Consider the following 21,193-nt stretch of genomic DNA (forward strand, 5'->3'; position numbering starts at 1 on the left):
CTATCTTTTTGCGTATGCGTTTGACTGATATGCTTAAAATGAATCCTTATGCTAAGTATATGAAAGATATTTTTACAAATAAGAGAAAGATACTGGAAGCTGAAATTTCCACCATGCTTGCCAATTTTATGGGTGGAATACCTAAGAAACTTGGAGATCCAGGAGTACCAACTATACCATGCTCCATTAAAAGAAACTATGTTAAAACTACTTTACGTGATCTTGGAGCCAGTGTTAGTGTTATGCCTCTCTCTTTATATCGTAGAATTGATTTGAATAAGTTGACACCTATTGAAATATCTTTGCAAATGGCCGATAAATCAACTGCTATACCTGTCGGTATTTGTGAGGATGTGCCTGTTGTGGTTGCAAACTTTACTATTCTAACGGACTTTGTTATTCTTGATATTCCCGAGGATGATAGTATGTCCATTATTCTTGGTAGACCCTTTTTGAATACTGCAGGGGCTGTTATTGATTGCAACAAAGGCAATGTTACTTTTCATGTTAATGATAATGAGCATACGGTACACTTTCCGAGGAAACAACCTCAAGTCCACAGTATCAATTCTATTGGAGAAATTCCAACGATTACTATTGGAGGTTTTGAATTTCCTCTTCCTACTGTCAAGAAGAAATATGATATTCTTATTATTGGGGACGTGCATATCCCCGTTGAGGTAACTTAGTGTTATTCTAAAATTCTCCGGTTTCATGCAATTCGGAAAGAGTTTGTTAACAAGACTTGATCAACCTTGTTAGTAGATTCCTTTTGATGAGCATGAGATGGATGAAGTTAGAAAGCACAACTCTCTGTACCCTCCTTTTACTTTCTGTTATTTAGATTAAATAAAGCAAAAAATAGTATTTCCTGTCTGTTTTCTGAATTATCCTTGCAATAAAAAATACCCCGAAATAAAAGTTCTCCAAATGTCCTAAAAATTATATATTTTGTAGAATATTTAAGAATATCTGGCACTGAGAACACACCAGGGAGCCATCAGCTGGCCACGAGGGTCCAGGGCGCCCCCACCCCCCTAGGGCGCGCCCCTACCTCGTGGACCCCACGTGGCCCCCCTCCACTTATTCCTGCACCCACTCACTTCGTCTTCCTCCAGAAAAAATCCTCCCCTAGCTCAAGCCCGTGTTCTAGCTCATCTTGCTGCGATTTTCGATCTTGTTGCTCAAAGCTCCATTCACAAAATTTCTTTGGGGCATTGTTCTTCGGTATGTGACTCCTCCAATGGTCCAATTAGTTTTTGTTCTAGTGCTTTATTTATTGCAAATTTTTACTGCTTAGGCGACCCTGTTCTTGAGCTTGCATGTCAAATTTATATGGTCCCAAGTAGTTTTAATGCATGATATTGTCTCTAGGCACTTGTGGGAGTAGTTGCTATTAATCTTGTTGAGTTTGGTTCACTTTTATTTTGAGTTACTAAAAATTTCAGAAATTTCTCAGAGGAAGAAATATGTTTAGGAAAATGTACCAAGGTGGTTCCTCAAGAAAGCAGGCACCTAGGCTCGCGATAGGTGAGCCGGACTATGAACTACCGAGGGAAGCTCAAGTGCGACCTTGTGAATGACCGTCAAAGGAGTTTATGGTTCGGGCAGGCATCAAGGATGAATTTGACGCGTATGTGCATAATGCTGATCTTGAGGGCTTCACGTCAGATAAGTGCCCGCAATACCGATACCTAACCGATTCCTTTGTGGGAAGGTTTAAATTTACATCCTCGCACAATTCTCACACTGTTCCATTTAATCTTTATGATAAATCATATACTATGGACCTAGAAGATTTTAATGCTGCTTGTAAACTCCCGGAGTGGGGCAATGTTAGTGAACCGTGCAAATCTGAATACAAAGATTTTCTTGCCAGTATCACTGTAGGGGAATCTAGGGAAATCACGCAAGCCGCCATAGGAAGCATTCATTTTCCTGCCATACATTTTTTTGCTCTTTTCGTGGGTAGATGCATTAACGGTAAAGATGAGGCTTGCCACATGTGCGTCCTAGATCTTTGTTTCCTCAAGAGTGCGGTATTAGGTGATAAACAATATAACTTGGGAGCCATCGTTGCACGAAGGTTGCATCTTAATAGTTTAAGTGGAGACTTGTTTGGTGGAATTTATGCAACTCGTGTAGCTAATTATCTTGAGATACCCATACATGAAAATGATATGGAACTGCCTCCTGCTTATCTAGATTATAATGCTATGGTTTGTCATCAATTTTTTTAGAGGGATGAACAGTTCCTCCAATACCGACTAATTTTTGACAGGCATCGCACTGTCCATGTTGCTCTCCCTGCTCCTACTTTCTTTGACTTTCAGGCAAAAGGGAGATATGTTATAACCATGGAGGAGGCGAACGAGTATGAGAGGAGAATGGAGGCAGCTCGCCCCCAAGCTGCAGCTCGTCAGGCAATAGCCGCTGCATCTCAGTACGACCCCAGTTACAACTTCGGATATCCGGCAGGCCAGTCGTGGCCATAGAGCAACTTAGGCCAAAAGCCTAAGCTTGGGGGAGTACGCATTTCTCACCGACATTACATTCATGTTCACACATTCATGCTAGTTGTCGGTGCTCATACTTTTTCATTGTACTATCCATGCTAGTTTATTTTCTGTTTTAAGCCGTCTTCTTGTGTGTCTGAAACACCTTAAGAAAAAAAAATAGTGTAGCTTTTAGCTAGTTTACTTTCCATGCCTATAGTAGTAGTAATTAAAAGAAAACTCAAAAAGATTTCTTGTTCTTCTTTTGCTTGTTGGGAGCTTTCCCATGTAAATAGTTTTATGTCCTTTCTTTTCTTTGGGGGTCGAGAGGAAAAGACCTTGATGAAAATGTTGGAGTGGCTCTCATATGCATTATTGTTGATTTAACCAAGAGCCCATATTACCTTGTCTTCTCCTTTGTATTAAATGCTTGCAGATTCCAGCTTAGTCCAATGCACGTGCACTATTATTATTATCCACACCGTTCGGTCATGCAAGTGAAAGGCAATAATGACGATATATGATGGACTGATTGAGATGAGAGAAGCTGGTATGAACTCGACCTATCTTGTTTTTGTAAACATGATTAGTTCATCGTTCCTGATTCAGCCTATTATGAATGAAACATGTTTGCAATGAAAATTAGAGATTATAGTTTCTCATGCCATGGTTAATTAGCTAGGACTTTATAATGGTTTACCTTGTGTGCCAACATGCGATTAAAATGGTTGTGATGTGGTATGATACGGTGGTATCCTCCTTTGAACGATTCGAGTGGCTTGACTTGGTACATGTTCACGCATGTAGTTGAAAAAAAAATAAGCATAGCCTCCACGATATTTATGTTCATGGTGAATTATATCCTACTCATGCTTGCACTCAGTGTTGATTAATTTTAATGCATGTTCATGACTATTGTCGCTCTCTAGTTGGTTGCTTCCCAGTCTTTTTCTAGCCTTCACTTGTACTAAGCGGGAATACTGCTTGTGCATCCATTTCCATAAACCCCAAAGTTATTCCATATGAGTCCACCTTCCTATATGCGGTATCTACCTGCCGTTCCAAGTAAATTTGTATGTGCCAAACTCTAAACCTTCAAATGAAATTTTGTTTTGTATGCTTGAATAGCTCATGTATAGACTAGGGCTGTCTATATCTTCCATTCTAGGTGGGTTATTCTCACGAGGAGTGGACTCCGCTCCTCATTCATGAGAAAATGGCTGGTACCGGGATGCCCAGTCCCATTCTTAAATCAAAATAATTGCAAACAAAATTCCCCCAGGATTGTTGTTAGTTGGAGGCACCCATTGTGTCGGGCAAGCCATGGATTGATGCTTGTTGGTGGTGGGGGAGTATAAACTTTACCATTCTATTTGGGAACCGCCTATAATGTGTGTAGCATGGAAGATATCGAGATCTCTCGGTTGTTATGTTGACAATGAAAGTATGCCACTCAAAATATTATTTATCTCTATTTCAAAAATCGAGCTCTGGCACCTCTACAAATCCCTGCCTCCCTCTGCGAAGGGCCCATCTATTTACTTTTATGTTGAGTCATCACCCTCTTATTAAAAAGCACCAGTTGGAGAGCACCGCTGTCATTTGCATGCATTACTATTAGTTTACATTGAGTATGACGATGACTGGATCTCTTTTACCATGAATTACAATGTCTAGTCAGTCCTTGATCTTCAGAGGTGCTCTGCATTTATGTTCTGCGGTCTCAGAAAGGGCTAGCGAGATACCATCCTGTTATATCATATTATGATTGTTTTGAGAAAGTGTTGTCATCCGAGATTTATTATTATTGCTCGCTAGTTGATTATGCCATTGATATGAGTAAACATGAGACCTAAATGTTATTGTGAATATGGTTAGTTCATAATCTTTGCTGAAAACTTGAATGTTGGCTTTACAAATTTACAACAACAAGAGCAAATAGAGTTTGTAAAAGTTTTTCTTTATCACTTTCAGTTTGTCAACTGAATTGCTTGAGGACAAGCAAAGGTTTAAGCTTGGGGGAGTTGATACGTCTCCATCGTATCTACTTTTCCAAACACTTCTGCCCTTGTTTTTGACTCTAACTTGCATGATTTGAATTGAGCTAACCCGGACTGACGCTGTTTTCAGCAGAATTGTTGTGGTGTTATTTTTGTGCAGAAATAAAAGTTCTCGGAATGAGCTGAAACTTCACGGAGAATATTTTTGGAATATATAAAAAATACTGGCGAAAGAATCAACACCAGGGGGCCCACACCCTGTCCACGAGGGTGGGGGGCGCGCCCACCCCCTGGGGCGCGCCCCCTGCCTCGTGGGCCTCCTAATGCTCCACCGACCTCAACTCCAACTCTATATATTCACGTTCGGGGAGAAAAAAACCAGAGAGAGGGATTGATCGCATTTTACAATACGAAGTCACTTCCAAGCCCTAATCTCTCTCGGGAGGGCTGATCTGGAGTCCGTTCGGGGCTCCGGAGAGGGGGATCCGTTGTCGTCGTCATCATCGACCATCCTCCATCACCAATTTCATGATGCTCACCACCGTGCGTGAGTAATTCCATCGTAGGCTTGCTGGACGGTGATGGGTTGGATGAGATTTATCATGTAATCGAGTTAGTTTTGTTAGGGTTTGATCCCTAGTATCCACTATGTTCTGAGATTGATGTTGCTATGACTTTGCTATGCTTGATGCTTGTCACTAGGACCCGAGTGCAATGAATTCAGATCTGAACCTATTATGTTTTCATGAATATATGTGAGTTCTTGATCCTATCTTGCAAGTCAATAGTCACCTATTATGTTTTATGATCCAGTAACCCCGAAGTGACAATCGGGACCACTCCCGGTGATGACCGTAGTTTGAGGAGTTCATGTATTCACCAAGTGTTAATGCTTCGGTTCGGTACTCTATTAAAAGGAGGCCTTAATATCCCTTAGTTTCCAATAGGACCCCGCTGCCACGGGAGGGTAGGACAAAAGATGTCATGCAAGTTCTTTTCCATAAGCACGTATGACTATATTCGGAATACATGCCTACATTACATTGATGAACTGGAGCTAGTTCTGTGTCACCCTATGTTATAACTGTTGCATGAGGAATCGCATCCAACATAATTATCCATCACCGATTCAATGCCCACAAGATTTTCACATATTGATCTTCGCTTAGTTATTGATGTCTACTACACAACCTTCTTCTTGTAGACGTTGTTGGGCCTCCAAGTGAAGAGGTTTGTAGGACAGTAGCAAATTTCCCTCAAGTGGATGACCTAAGGTTTATCAATCCGCGGGAGGCGTAGGATGAAGACGGTCTCTCTCAAACAACCCTGCAACCAAATAACAAAGAGTCTCTTATGTCCCCAACACACCCAATACAATGGCAAATTGAATAGGTGCACTAGTTCGGCGAAGAGATGGTGATACAAGTGCAATATGGATAGTAGATATAGGTTTTTGTAATATGAAAATATAAAAACAGCAAGGTAATTGGTGGTAAAAGTGAGTGTAAATAGTATTGTAATGCTAGGAAACCAGGCCTAGGGTTCATACTTTCACTAGTGCAAGTTCTCTCAGCAATAATAACATAACTGGATCATATAACTATCCCTCAACATGCAACAAAGAGTCACTCCAAAGTCACCAATAGCGGAGAACAAACCAAGAGGTTATGGTAGGGTACGAAACCACCTCAAAGTTATCCTTTCTGATCGATCTATTCAAGAGTCCGTAGTAAAATAACATGAAGCTATTCTTTCCATTCAATCTATCATAGAGTTCGTACTAGAATAACACCTTAAGACACAAATCAACCAAAACCCTAATGTCACCTAGATACTCCAATGTCCCTCAAGTATCCGTGGGTATGATTCACTAGTGCAGAACCGGCCTTTAGTGCCGGTTCGTGATGGCCTTTAGTGCCGGTTCGCCAACCGGCACTAAAGAGTGGGGACTAAAGGTCCCCCCCTTTAGTACCGGTTCGTCATGACCGACGCTGAAGTGCAAACACTTGGCACGAGCCAGGCCCGTGTGCGCGTAGGGCTTTAGTACCGGTTGGTAACACCAACCGGTACTAAATGTTTGGTTTTTTTAAATTTTTGCTTTAGTTTTGTGTTTTCAATTTAATTTAGTGATTGTTTTACATTATAATGAGTTGTTAAATCATTAGGTGAAAGTATCGTGGATTAGTTTCGACTGGAGGATCTAGCTAGCTAAGTGATCAAGTATATGCCATATCGATATTATACTTGATCACCTAATTAGGTGATCAAGTATAATATATATGGATATGGCATATATATATATATATATATATATATATATATATATATATATATATATATATACTTGATCACTTAGGTAGGATCAATCCAGCTAAAACTAATTTGTGGTTTCTTTCATTAAATGATATAATAACTCATCATCATCATCATATTAATATAAAAACTCTTGTATCATATCATCAACATACTCTAGCTAGCTAGCTAAAAACATCGTAGTCGTCATTATCACTATTTCATCATCATAGTCATTACCACTATCTAATCACCACCGACAGTAGCTTAAAGAAGAAACATTCACTTGTACCAGAAGCAAAAATATCATCGAGTTCAACATGAGTGTCATGATATTATAAGCGTTCATATATAACACCACAAAAGCAAATTACTCTTTGAGATTAAGTTCAGAACGAAGAACACGGACATGAAAGGACAAGCACTAAGAGCAGCATGAACTAGCTAAATCACTCCTGCTAGCTACTCTCTCTCTGGTAAAATAGCATAGAACATGTATAGCTCTCCTGATTCATCATACTGGAGCATGCAGATGAACCTGTCTCCTAATCGTGGGCTGCGCTTCTCATTGCTGCCTCCTAGTACTTCTCTGCGATCGTTAACAATTTTGCTCCAATCTTTCACTATTAGGCATTCATCGCTTTTAGAAATCCTGAATGCACTCATGTGCAATGTAGGATATCTTGGCCTTAAGCTAACCATTGACATGTGACCTTTAGTCTCGATCCACTAAGGCACAACTATCATCGGGAGTCCCTGTTGAAGAACATCATATAGTAATTAATATACTTAGCAATGAAAGTTTAGCAAAAAAATAATGTATGCAAAAGATGCACCGAGGACAAATAGTAAAAATATTACCATCTTTCGTAAATAGATGTGACCGTAGTTCAATACGATCACTATTGGTCGCACGTTTTGAGTACTAACATTTCTAAGTGCAGGAAGAAAATTTGTCTTGACAGTATGAAGATCCTCAAGCCATGAAACATAACGACTTATCTCCTCGCAGTTTAGTTCAGCTCCGGGACAGTAGTAGGTCCTGTCTACCAAGCGCCGGACATGTTTGCTTGACTGGAGATAAGCTGTCAATAGAAATTAGTTGTCAATTATTTTTGAATAAGCAATATTAAAGACAAAAATATAGTTGAGAAGAACTCACATAATGGTAGAATTGGAGGCGTCTGCACATCGACCCATATGTCTCTATTACCTTCAATATCATCTTCAGGACGAATATCAAAGGTGATAACCATACCAGTCTCAAATGCATAAGCCTTGTATAGTGCTTGCCAAGTTTTGCATTCAAAATAGGTGTACGTGTGTGCATTATATACTTTGACGTTGAAAGTATAACCATGCTCAGTTTTCAGGAAAGCTCTCTTTACCTCCATAGTTTCCATATCATTGAAACATATCTTATCCAAGACAAAAATTCTTGCATGGCAGGGGATGCGCTAGTAGAATAGTGAAAATTAAAAATTATAAGTCAGGCAAATGAAGCATATATAAGTCATGCTTAATTACGAAAATAGACTTGTCGTTGTGACTTACTGTATCGAATTCGAAGTTCTCATCTAGCTTGATGCTGAATCGCCTATCATCAATAAGGAAATTTCTGTCGCACTAGCCGCGCTGGTCTTCACAGTATTCGCACATAATGAATTTTTTTCCATCGTCAGACGAAATTTCCTATGTTCATATTAGGCGAAACATTAAACACTTACTAATTCAATTAATTCAACTACTTCTATTAATTCAACTAAGCATTTACTAAAAATAAACTAGTTATATTAATTCAACTAGTTCAACTAAACATTTACTAAAAATAAACTAGTTATATTAATTCAATTAGTTCAACTAAGCATTTACTAAAAATAAACTAGTTCTATTAATTCAACTAGTTCAAATAAGCATTTACTAAAATAAACTAGTTATATTAATTCAATTAGTTCAACTAAGCATTTACTAAAAATAAACTAGTTCTATTAATTCAATTAGTTCAACTATGCATTTACTAAAAATAAACTAGTTCTATTAATTCAACTAGTTCAAATAATATAACTAGTTCTATTAATTCAACTAGTTCAAATAATATAACTAGTTCTATTAATTCAACTAGTTCAAATAATAATCTCATATACGTTCCTAAATTTTCTTACTAAAAATAAACTATTTCTATGAATTCAACTAGTTCAACTAAACACTTACTAAAAATAAACTAGTTATATTAATTCAATTAGTTCAACTAAGCATTTACTAAAAATAAACTAGTTCTATTAATTCAACTAGTTCAAATAATATAACTATTTCTATTAATTCAACTAGTTCAAATAATCTCATATACATAATTTTTTTTACTAAAAATAAACTAGTTCTAATTCATCTAACATGCATTAACATTTCTAACATTCTAAAAATAAACTAGTTATATTAATTAATTCATCTAAACAATAGTAAACAGAAAATAAGTAAAAAAATATGTGTGTGTGTGTGTAGTGTAGTGTGTGTATGTGTGTACGTACATGTGTAGTGTACGTGTAGTGTGTGTGTATGTGTGTATGCCTGTGTGTATGTGTGTGTGTGTGTGCATGTGTGTGTGTATGTGTGTATGTGTGTGTGTATGGAGCGGGCGCGTACGGGCGGCGGGGGCGGCGACGACGGGCGGCGGGGGCGGCGAGGGCGGCGGCCGGGGACGGCGACGAGACGGGTGGCGGGACGGCGACGAGATGGGCGGCGGGGGCGGCGACGACGACGGGCGGCGGGGGCGCACGGCGACGACGGGGACAACAACGATGGGCGGCGGGGGCGGCTTCTTCTTCTTCTTCTTCTTCTTCTTCTTCTTCTTCTTCTTCTTCTTCTTCTTCTTCTTCTTCTTCTTCTTCTTCTTCTTCTTCTTAAAACATCCAAAACAGATAATATAATAGCATGAATACTTCATAAATTATAGATACATTGGTGACGTATCAGCATCCCCAAGCTTAATTCCTGCTCGTACTCGAGTAGGTAAATGATAAAAAAAATAATTTATGAAGTGTGAATGCTAGCAGGTGCACAAGTTTGATCAATGATAATTTCAATCACCTTTTCTAGCATCATTATATATCATAACAGTAGCTCATCTCATAAAGCTTCTCATGATCAAGTAACAAGCTATTCACATGTTAAAGTATAGATCATAAACTTTCTTGAAAACTAACAAACCGTGTTATCAGTCATCAAAAAATTACAATTCATCGTATTTTCAGGAAGAGTCTATGTCAGAGCTTTGATTTAGCAAACTCCACATACTCAACTATCATTTAGTCTTTCACAATTGCTAACACTCACGTGATATTTATGGTTTTTAAAGTTTTAATCAGACACAAAGAAAAATAGGGGGTTATAGATTCGCCTCCCAACCTTTTACCTCAAGGGTAATGTCAACAATAATAGTTCATGATGCCTTACATCCAATTGGATATATATATATATCAGAATCTTTCCAACACAATGTGCTTGCCAAAGGATAAAATGTAAAAAGGAAAGGTGAAGATCACCATGACTCTTGCATAAGGTAAAAGACAAGAATAAAAGATAGGCCCTTCGCAGAGGGAAGCAGAGGTTGCCATGCGCTTTTATAGTCGGATGCACAAAATCTTAATGCGAGGGAACATCACTTTATATTGCCACTTGTGATAGGGACCTTTATTATGCAGTCCGTCGCTTTTATTGCTTCCATATCACAAGATCATATAAAGCTTATTTTCTCCACACTAAAAGATCATACATATTGAGAGAGCAATTTTATTGCATGCACCGATGACAACTTACTTGAAGGATCTTACTCAGTCCATAGGTAGGTATGGTGGACTCTCATGGCAATACTGGTTTAAAGGATGTATGGAAGCACAAGTAGTATCTCTACTTGGTGCGAAGAATTTGGCTAGCATGAGGGGGAAAGTTAAGCTCAATGTGTTGGGCGATCCATGACAATATACTTTATTTCAGATATAAGAAAACATAACCCATTACGTTGTCTTCCTTGTCCAACATCAACCTTTTAGCATGTCATATTTTAATGAGTGCTCACAATTCAAAAGATGTCCAAGATAGTATATTTATATGTGAAATCTCTCTTCCCTCAATATTCTTTCATGAATTGTTCAAGTGACCAATACAATGTTTGCTAACCTTCAAGAAATTTACCACCTGTACTTCTTATATGTAAAGTCATTACTCCCCATGGGATCAGCATATGAAACATGTATAATTTCATATTTATGATATTCAATTCATTCAACCATTTACTCATAGGATATAAGTGAAGCACACGAGTAAATGACAAACTACTCCAAAAAGATATAAGTGAAGATCAATGAGTAGTAACATAATTATTTAGCTATGCGAAGACTCTCCAACATTTAAGGATTTCAGATCTTGATATTTTATTCAAACAGAAAGCAAAAAAATAAAATGACATTCTAAGAATGGCAAACATCACGTGAAGAAGCAAAAACTTAGGATCAACCGATACTAACCAATAGTTGTCGAAGAAGGAAGGTGGGATGCCAACCGAGGCATCCCTAAGCTTAGACGCTTGAGACTTCTTGAAATATTATCTTGGGATGCCTTGGGCATCCCCAAGCTTGAGCTTTTGTGTCTCCTTAATTCCTCTCATATAATGGTCTCCCTAAATCTCAAAAGCTTCATCCACACAAAACTCAACAAGGACTTGTGAGATAGGTTAGTATAAACCAATGCAAAAACCTTATCATACTCTACTGTAGAAAATCACTAAAATTATTATTAAACATTGCATACTAATTGCCTCTGCATATTTAATAGTCCTATCCTCAAATAGAATCATTAAAGAAGCAAACATATGCAAACAATGCAAACATAACAGCAATCTGCTTAAACAGGACAGTCTGTAAGAATGCAGCAAGATCCATACTTCCCTAGCTCCAAAAATTATGAAATAAAATTCCCATTGTAGTAAATTTATCATAGCTTAATATGCAAAAGGTTTAAACATTTTATCACATTCTCACTTTTCTAGGGAATTTTTGCAATAGCGGTAAACTTTCTGTTTTCAAACAGCAACATGTAGACTTGTAAAATAGGCATAGAAAGGCTATCAATGCCACTTTTATTGAAATAAATGATGCAATTTTTTTTCCTAAATAACATAAAGAAAATACTAACAAAAGAAAATGATGCTCCAAGCAAAACACATATCATGTGGTGAATAAAAATATAGTTTCAAGTAAAGTTACCGATGAACGAAGACGAAAGAGGGGGTGCCTTCTGGGGCATCCCCAACCTTTGGCTCTTGGTTGTCCTTGAATATTACCTTGGGGTGCCTTGGGAATCCCCATGCTTAGGCTCTTTCCACTCCTTATTCCATAGTCCATCGAATCTTTACCCAAAACATGAAAACTTCACAACACAAAACTTGACAGAAAACTCGTAAGCTCCGTTAGTATAAGAAAATAAATCACCACTTAAGGTACTGTAATGAACTCATTCTTAATTCATATTTGTGTAATGTATACTGTATTCCAACTTCTCTATGGTTCATACCCTCCGATACTACTCATAGATTCATCAAAATAAGCAAACAACACATAGAAAACAGAATCTGTCAAAAACAGAACAGTCTGTAGTAATATGTATCAAATGCAAACTTCTGGAACTCAAAAAATTCTACCAAAATAGGAAGACCTAGATAATTTGTTTATTGATCTACTGCAATTGGAATTATTATTTTATCATGTTCTGGTGATTTTTAACAATTGTTTTCGTGAATAGATAGTTTCTGGAATTTTCAGCAAGATCAAATAACTATCATCCAAGAAGATCCTATAGGTCTTACGTGGCACAAACACTAATTAAAACATAAAACCACATCTAAACTGAAGCTAGATGGATTATTTATTACTAAACAGAACCAAAAAGGCAAAGAACAAAAATAAAATTTGGTTACCTCCCAACGGGCGCTAACATTTAACACCCCTAGCTAGGCATGATGATTTCAATGATGCTCACATAAAAGATAAGAATCTATTATATACTTAAGACAAAAGGCAAACAAGCCATCACGTTAATCCACATATGCTAAAAATTTATTATCCATTGATTCTATTTAGAACGGTTGAGATTAAAAGATATACGAAGTTACGCACAACATCTATTCGGTGCAATAAATTGTTGACACGTACAAAAAGAAGTTCAGTCTTTGGTCCGTACAAAGGAGCTTACCATGGGCACGCTTGGGTACGAAAAAGGCTAATCCGGTTAGGCTTCAAAAAGAATAGCAAGTCCGGTTGCAATACTGCTTGCCGTAATTTAATAGAATTTGTGCATGTGCTGACATCATCAATGATGTCATCATTTAGTAAGGTGTTTTTTTAACAATAAATCAATACGGGTGATTCTTTTTGCTTTTTATTGATACTAGCAAACATGCCCGTGCGTTGCAACGGGAGATAAAAAATTTAGAAAAAAAATTATGCGTTAGTCTAATAAGTTGGACTTAATACCACGACATATGAGCTTCCTCTATTTTAACACGGAGGCTCACCATGTTGCCACTTATCTTTTCTCTCACCCTTGCTAATGATGGTCGCGATGTCCACATGATCATAATGCATTTGACGTGGTAAATCCCAAGGCTATGAGCTCGCCACTTCACGCCACACTTGTCATTATGTTGCGCAAGGGAATGTCTAAAACTTAAATTTTTCTATTCATCAACCACAAACTACTAACAATGCTTAGACATATAAAGAGTTTTCAAAAACTAATCAAATCCTATACTTAAAAGACTTTTGAATCGGCGAACAGTTTAGCGAATCGAAAAAGTTCTTTTTTAAAATTTTGGATTTAACGTTCGTTTTGTTTATGAGCATTTTTTGAAATGCATGAATAGTTTTCAAATACTTCAACATTTTTTGACTCAACATTTTTTAATTGATGATTTTTAAAAATATTGGAGAATTAATTTTAAAATTTGTGATTTTTTTGAACTTTTGTGAATTTGTAATTTTTTTGAACTTTTGTTAACAAGCTCTAAAATTTCATGGAATTTTTTTCAGATACACGAATGTGTTTCGAATACATGGTTATTTTTTAAAAATCATGAACATGATACTATTTCCTGACCACTTTTTTAAAATCATGATTTTTATAATTTGTGAACAGTATGTAAAATCACCGACACTTTTCGAATCCGAGAAAATTTGATGATTTTCCATTTTTGAATGCACAAACATTTTATGATTTCTTTAACAATTTTTTGAAACTCGTAACTTTTAAATTTGGAATATCTCGAATGAGAAACATATGGAATATCCCGAATTTTCCATTTTTGAATTCACAAACATTTTATTTTCTGAAACGGAAATAAAATGAGAAAAAAAAAGAGAAAAATGAAATTAAAAAAAGATATGTGAAGCCACGCACATGGGCCGGCCCATTAATACAGTAAACGTTTTGTGAGAAAAGGAAGGGAAAAAGTGTGAAAGGTGGGAATCGAACCCTGGTCTCCAGGGAAGAAAGGCAATGGGCTAGCCACTGGAGCACTCGTATATTTGTGCTTCATAAGGGAGTCATACCTTTAAAAACTCTAGGATGGAGGTGACTTTTGAAAAAAAAAACAAATCGTTTTCTTTACTTATGGGTGGCATAGTGGGTAATTTCTAGCAACTTCGGGGGTATTTTTTTTTGACGGACGACAGAAACCCAATTCTCTTTATTCTTAGGTAGAGATAGAGATATACTCATTCTTTGGCACTATAATAAAAAACAATGACTTACAAGCTCCACTCAAGTTGAAAAGTTTATCTTCTGCGTATACATACAATAATGGAACAGGAGAATATAAGACACACACACAACCTCTTTTTTTGGACATGCACGAACCCCTTGCAAAAGAAAAAAGAGATGTAGTCTTCCATGCAAAATAAATATAAATACTAGGACTTGCTAATCACAAAGTTCGTTGCATGATTGACAAAGCCTAAAACAAATCCCATGGAACAGAAAAATAGCTGAAATATATTTCGTTCATCTTATAGATGAATGGATCCATCAATAATCCAGTTGCAAGGAGGAGAGAGGCATTTGTAGATCAACTAGGTTACTAATTCACATATGGATTATACTCTGCTATTTACAGATATATGTATGGTCTAAAGCAAATCCCATGAAACCAAAAAAGGACTGAAATATATTCCCTACATCTTATAGACGAACAGATCCGTCAACCGTCCGGTGGCATCGGGTATCTCGAGTAGGTAACTGATACACGTATGGAGTATACTTGCTGTATTTGGAAATATATACATGGTCGTCACGCTGATAATTAGCTTGCAGTATAAACTCAAACTTTGCACACCAAAAGGATGATATCACTAGAGAAAAGATGCAACTGAATATGATTAACGATGAGGTGGGGAAACAAATCGAGAATATAATGTTTACGTACGAGTCATCATTTTTAATATATAATTCTTCATGGCCTTTCTTAAAATACATGCCAAGAAAAATCATAATCGCTATATTTGAAAACATATGCACACATGCGTGCATGCTTGATAAGGTGTGCAGTGAAAGAACACACGGAGTCACAAAAAAAAGAGAAGAAATAGAAAGAACACATGGCTAAGGTTAAGAGACGTGTAAGCGCGTCTCTGAGTCAAGCAAAACAACCCTTAAAATGTGGATGTGCATCAAACACATTGCATGAGATTTTTATTTTTTTTGCACCAAGCAAATCACTGTGGCAAAAAACGTTCTCAAAAATACAATAACTATCATGTGCGATTAATCATTGAAAATATGCAAGTAAAAAATCAACTTATGATCCTAAATACTATCAAAAGCCCTTGGCATGTCGGAATTACATTGAACCTCTCGCACTACTAATAGCGTCGCCTGATTAAACTAATCGCGTAAATGCAACTATGATGTGAACGTTGTTGACGCAGATAGAAACATAAAAATGATTTATTTGAGTCGCTTATATCCTATTTTTGTCAATAAAATCGTTCCCTGAACAATTATGTCTCTAATGATTGGCACTAAGGAAGATGTGGCATTCTAGAGCGAAATATGAAGATTGTAAAGCATAATTTCACATGGCTCATTATCACATTTTTCTCACATAATAATCATGATAGAAAGAGCCCAGTCATACTTTATTGGACTCTGTTTGTGCCTACACATTTTTCTATGTTTTGGATGATACGCAAAAATAATATAATAAGGAATTAAAAAATGGAACAATAATTGCCAGCGGATGACAAATAACTCACATAAAGTATTCATTCTGGAAAGACATAATAAATTATATATGCAATGTACCCTGCACATACAAATTTGACTCGATGCATATAATGCACTGCTCCTCTTAAGTCCATAAAAAATACATCTTCATTTTTGTATGAAATTTGGATTGCAAATTAAGATTTGCTAAGTGTGCATTACAAGCTAACTGATATGCTAACCTGTAATAAAATTTAATTTGGTAGAAGCTTTGCCAGGTGCTGATAAATAGCCAAATTTGTTGGAAAAGAAGTTTAATAGAGAAATCTTATTGCTTAGACAAAGCAAAAAGTCCGGGTATATATGAGATTCAACTTAAGACTAATTTTTTTCTTTCTTACCAAGTGCATGAAGAATACATCTCTTTTACATCGGAACTTCGCGTAAATTGCAGTTTAAATTATGGCTTCAAAATTCTCCTAGAAAAAGATGCATCCTACATAAAGGTTGACGTTTTCATTCATTGTTGTTTCTTACAAATCGATAAAGAAGTTTAGAAGCTAGACATTGTTTCATGGGTATTGCGACCTAGCATCCTTTGTCAGGGTATTGCTTGAAAGATAATAGAAGAATGACATGTTAGGTGTTTTGCATTTGAAATAATGATTCACAAGGCATATTTGAGTATTATGTTTTCTTTCCCAAATCAACACGCCAATTGTATAATGCAACTAGTATATGATTTTTTATGTATGAGTAATCTATATTTTGATTTAATTTTAATTGAGAAAATCATTGAAAATGGAAAAATACATAAATTGTTCAACCATTTATAGAAAGGTGTGTGAAGGAGCGAAAGAGGGAAAAAGTATATCTTAAGAGCAAAGACTATGCTCTTGCATTACGAGTCACATACCTCTATGCCTCATGAGGGAAATAGCATATGTTGGATCGGATGCACCTACCATGCCCTGATCACAGTATTTTACCCGTTTTTTGACAGTTCAAGCGACGGCCGTCCTTCCAACATTAAATATCAGAAAAAGAATATTTTCAACCATTTACATTAGGGATTTTAAAACGAAACCGGAATTCAAATTTCTACAAACCACATAATTACATATCAAAGGGCATAGGTAGAGCCTGAAATCATTAAAAGCGCAACTAATGTTGCTACTTGGAGCTTCTTTATACATATATTAAGTGTAAACTGTAAGTTGTAGACTGAAGACCATGTCAAATCAAATGTGAAAAATGTAACAACATGGAAAATTCTAGCCGCGCAAATGCGCGGGTCACACTCCTAGTTGAAGCATAAAGAGAGCATCATGAACAATATGACTAGCACATTTAAGTCTAACCCACTTCCTACGCATAGGGATTTTGTGAGCAAACAACTTATGAGAACAATAATCAACTAGCATAGGAAGGCAAAACAAGCATAACTTCAAAAATTTAAGCACATAGAGAGGAAACTTGATATTATTGCAATTTCTATAAGCATATATTCCTCCCTCATAATAATTTGCAGTAGCATCATGAATGAATTCAACAATATAACCAGCACCTAAAGCATTCTTTTCATGATCTACAAGCATAGAAAATTTACTACTCTCCACATAAGCAAAATTCTTCTAATTCTGAATAGTGGGAGTATCATAAGAAACTCGAATACTATAAATAGTTTCCACATTAAAAGAGTAATGTTCAAAAAAGGGTATTTATAATCATGACAAGTTTTATAAATATAATCATCACTACTTTTTATAGCATAAGTGTCATCACAATAATCATCATAAGTAGCAACTTTGTTCTCATCATAATCAATTGAAACAACTTCCAAGATAGTGGAATCGTTACTAAATAAAGTCATGACCTCTCCAAATCCACTTTCGTAATTATCACAATAAGATTTAACATCCTCCAAAATAGTGGGATCATTACTTCCTAAAGTTGACACTCTTCCAAACCCACATTCATCAATATAATCATCATAAGTAGGAGGCATGCTATCAACATAACAAATTTGCATATAAAAACTTGGGAGGCTAAAAATATCATCTTCATTAAACATAGCATCCCCAAGCTTGGGACAAACATTAATTTTAGCAAATATATTCTCAAACATGTCATTCTCATCAAACATAGCATCCCCAAGCTTGGGCCTTTTCATATCATAAGCATAATCACTCTCATCATTAATAGTATGGATAGCACCAATAATATAACAATTATCATCATTATAATGAGTAATATGAGCAACATCATTTGGGAGGGATACCTTTCTTTTTCTTCTTCACATCATGTGTGGGTTTAACCCTCTTTTTCGAGCTCCTTATTAATGAAATGGGTTGAATAGAAGGCTCCTCCTCGTTACCTGATTCATCATAAGAAATAATAGGAGAATATTGGGAATTCTCTTCCCTTTCGTTAGTATTCTCTTCATATTCTATTTGTTTTCTTTTCTTTATGTAATTGGCAATATAAGGATTTTCAATGCAATTCACCGCACAATACATATAAATTTCTTCTAGATCAATATCGAGGAATTTCTCAAGGTTATATTCTGGAATATGCTAAGTTTGACGTTTCATTTCTTCATAACCCAAAAGCAAACTAAGTTCATTATGATGTGCAAGGGAAATCAAGTCATCACAATTTTTGGACACGATACGATCATGAAACAATTTGCATTTGATATTTAAATGACCATGTTCATTGCAAAGTTCACAAGTATGGCGAAGATATTTTAGATTTTCAGCGCTAACATCTAGCCTTTCTTGTAACCATTTAGTTTCTAAATACTTATGCCTTTTGCAAAATCTATCTTCCCTATTTGGTGTGTACTTGCAAACTCTATGCACTCCACAAAAATCGACATGCTTATAAGAGACATTTTCATCATGACTAGTGCAATCATCATTAGTACTATGGATGTTCAAAGAGTTCATACTAACAACATTGCAATCATGCTCATCATCGAAATATTTAGTGCCAAACATTTTATAGACTTCTTCTTCTAGCATTTGAGCACAATTTTCCTTTCCATCATTCTCACGAAAGATATTAAAAAGATGAAACGTATGAGGCAAACTTAATTCTATTTTTTGTAGTTTTCTTTTATAAACTAAACTAGTGCTAAAACAAGAAACTAAAAGATTCGGTTGCAAGATCTAAAGTTATACCTTAAAGCACTCACCTCCTCGGCAACGGCGCCAGAAACTGCTTGATGTCTACTACACAACCTTCTTCTTGTAGACGTTGTAGGGCCTCCAAGTGCAGAGGTTTGTAGGACGGTAGCAAATTTCCCTCAAGTGGATGACCTAAGGTTTATCAATCCATGGGAGGCGTAGGATGAAGATGGTCTCTCTCAAACAACCCTGCAACCAAATAACAAAGAGTCTCTTGTGTCCCCAATACACCAAATACAATGGCAAATTATATAGGTGCACTAGTTCGGCGAAGAGATGGTGATACAAGTGCAATATGGATGGTAGATATAGGTTTTTGTAATCTGAAAATATAAAAATAGCAAGGTAACAAGTGGTAAAAGTGAGCGTAAACGGTATTGCAATGCTAGGAAACAAGGCCTAGGGTTCATACTTTCACTAGTGCAAGTTCTCTCAACAATAATAATATAACCGGATCATATAACTTTCCCTCAACATGCAACAAAGAGTCACTCCAAAGTCACTAATAGCGGAGAACAAACAAAGAGGTTATGGTAGGGTACGAAACCACCTCAAAGTTATCCTTTCTGATCGATCTATTCAAGAGTCCGTAGTAAAATAACATGAAGCTATTCTTTCCGTTCAATCTATCATAGAGTTCGTACTATAATAACACATTAAGACACAAATCAACCAAATCCCTAATGTCACCTAGGTACTCCAATGTCACCTCAAGTATCCGTGGGTATGATTATACGATATGCATCACACAATCTCAGATTCATCTATTCAAACCAACACAAAGTGCTTCAAAGAGTGCCCCAAAGTTTCTATCAGAGAGTCAAGACGAAAACGTGTGCCAACCCCTATGCATAAGTTCATTGAACCCGCAAGTTGATCACCAAAACATACATCAAGTAGATCACGTGAATATCCCATTGTCACCACAGATAAGCACGACAAGACATACATCAAGTGTTCTCAAATCCTTAAAGACTCAATCTGATAAGATAACTTCAAAGGGAAAACTCAATACATTACAAGAGAGTAGAGAAGGAGAAACATCATAAGATCCAACTATAATAGCAAAGCTCGCGATACATCAAGATCGTTCCAACTGAAGAACACGAGAGAGAGAGAGAGAGAGAGATCAAACACATAGCTACTGGTACATACCCTCAGCCCCGAGGGTGAACTACTCCCTCCTCGTCATGGAGAGCGCCGAGATGATGAAGATGGCCACCAATGAGGGTTCCCCCCTCCGGAAGGGTGCCGGAACAGGGTCTCGATTGGTTTTTCGTGGCTACAGAGGCTTGCGGCGGCGGAACTCCCGATCTATTCTGTTCCCCGATGGTTTTAGGGTATATGGATATATATAGGCGAAAGAAGTCGGTTAGGGGAGCCACGAGGGGCCCGCGAGGGTGGGGGGCAGGCGCGCCTCCCTGCCTCGTGGCCACCTCGAAGCTTCCTTGACTTCAACTCCAAGTCTCCTGGATCACGTTCGTTCCAAAAATCACGCTCACGAAGGTTTCATTCCGTTTGGACTCCGTTTGATATTCCTTTTCTGTGAAATACTGAAACAAGGGTAAAACAGAAACTGGCACTAGGCTCTGGGTTAATAGGTTAGTCCCAAAAATAATATAAAAGTGTTTAATAAAGCCCATAAACATCCAAAACAGATAATATAATAGCATGAATACTTCATAAATTATAGATATGTTGGAGATGTATCAGTTACTTTTCCGTTGCCACTGTTACCATTACTACAAAACTACTACTGTTACTTTTGCCACCATTACCGTTACTTCCATATTACTTTGTTACTAAATACTTTGCTGCAGATATTAAGTTTTCCAGGTGTGGTTGAATTGACAACTCGGCTGCTAATATTTGAGAATATTCTTTGGCTCCCCTTGTGTCGAATCAATAAATTTGGGTTGAATACTCTACCCTCGAAAACTATTGCGATCCCCTATACTTGTGGGTT

Source organism: Triticum aestivum, chromosome 2B, assembly GCF_018294505.1.
Source record: "Triticum aestivum cultivar Chinese Spring chromosome 2B, IWGSC CS RefSeq v2.1, whole genome shotgun sequence".
NCBI lineage: Eukaryota > Viridiplantae > Streptophyta > Magnoliopsida > Poales > Poaceae > Triticum > Triticum aestivum.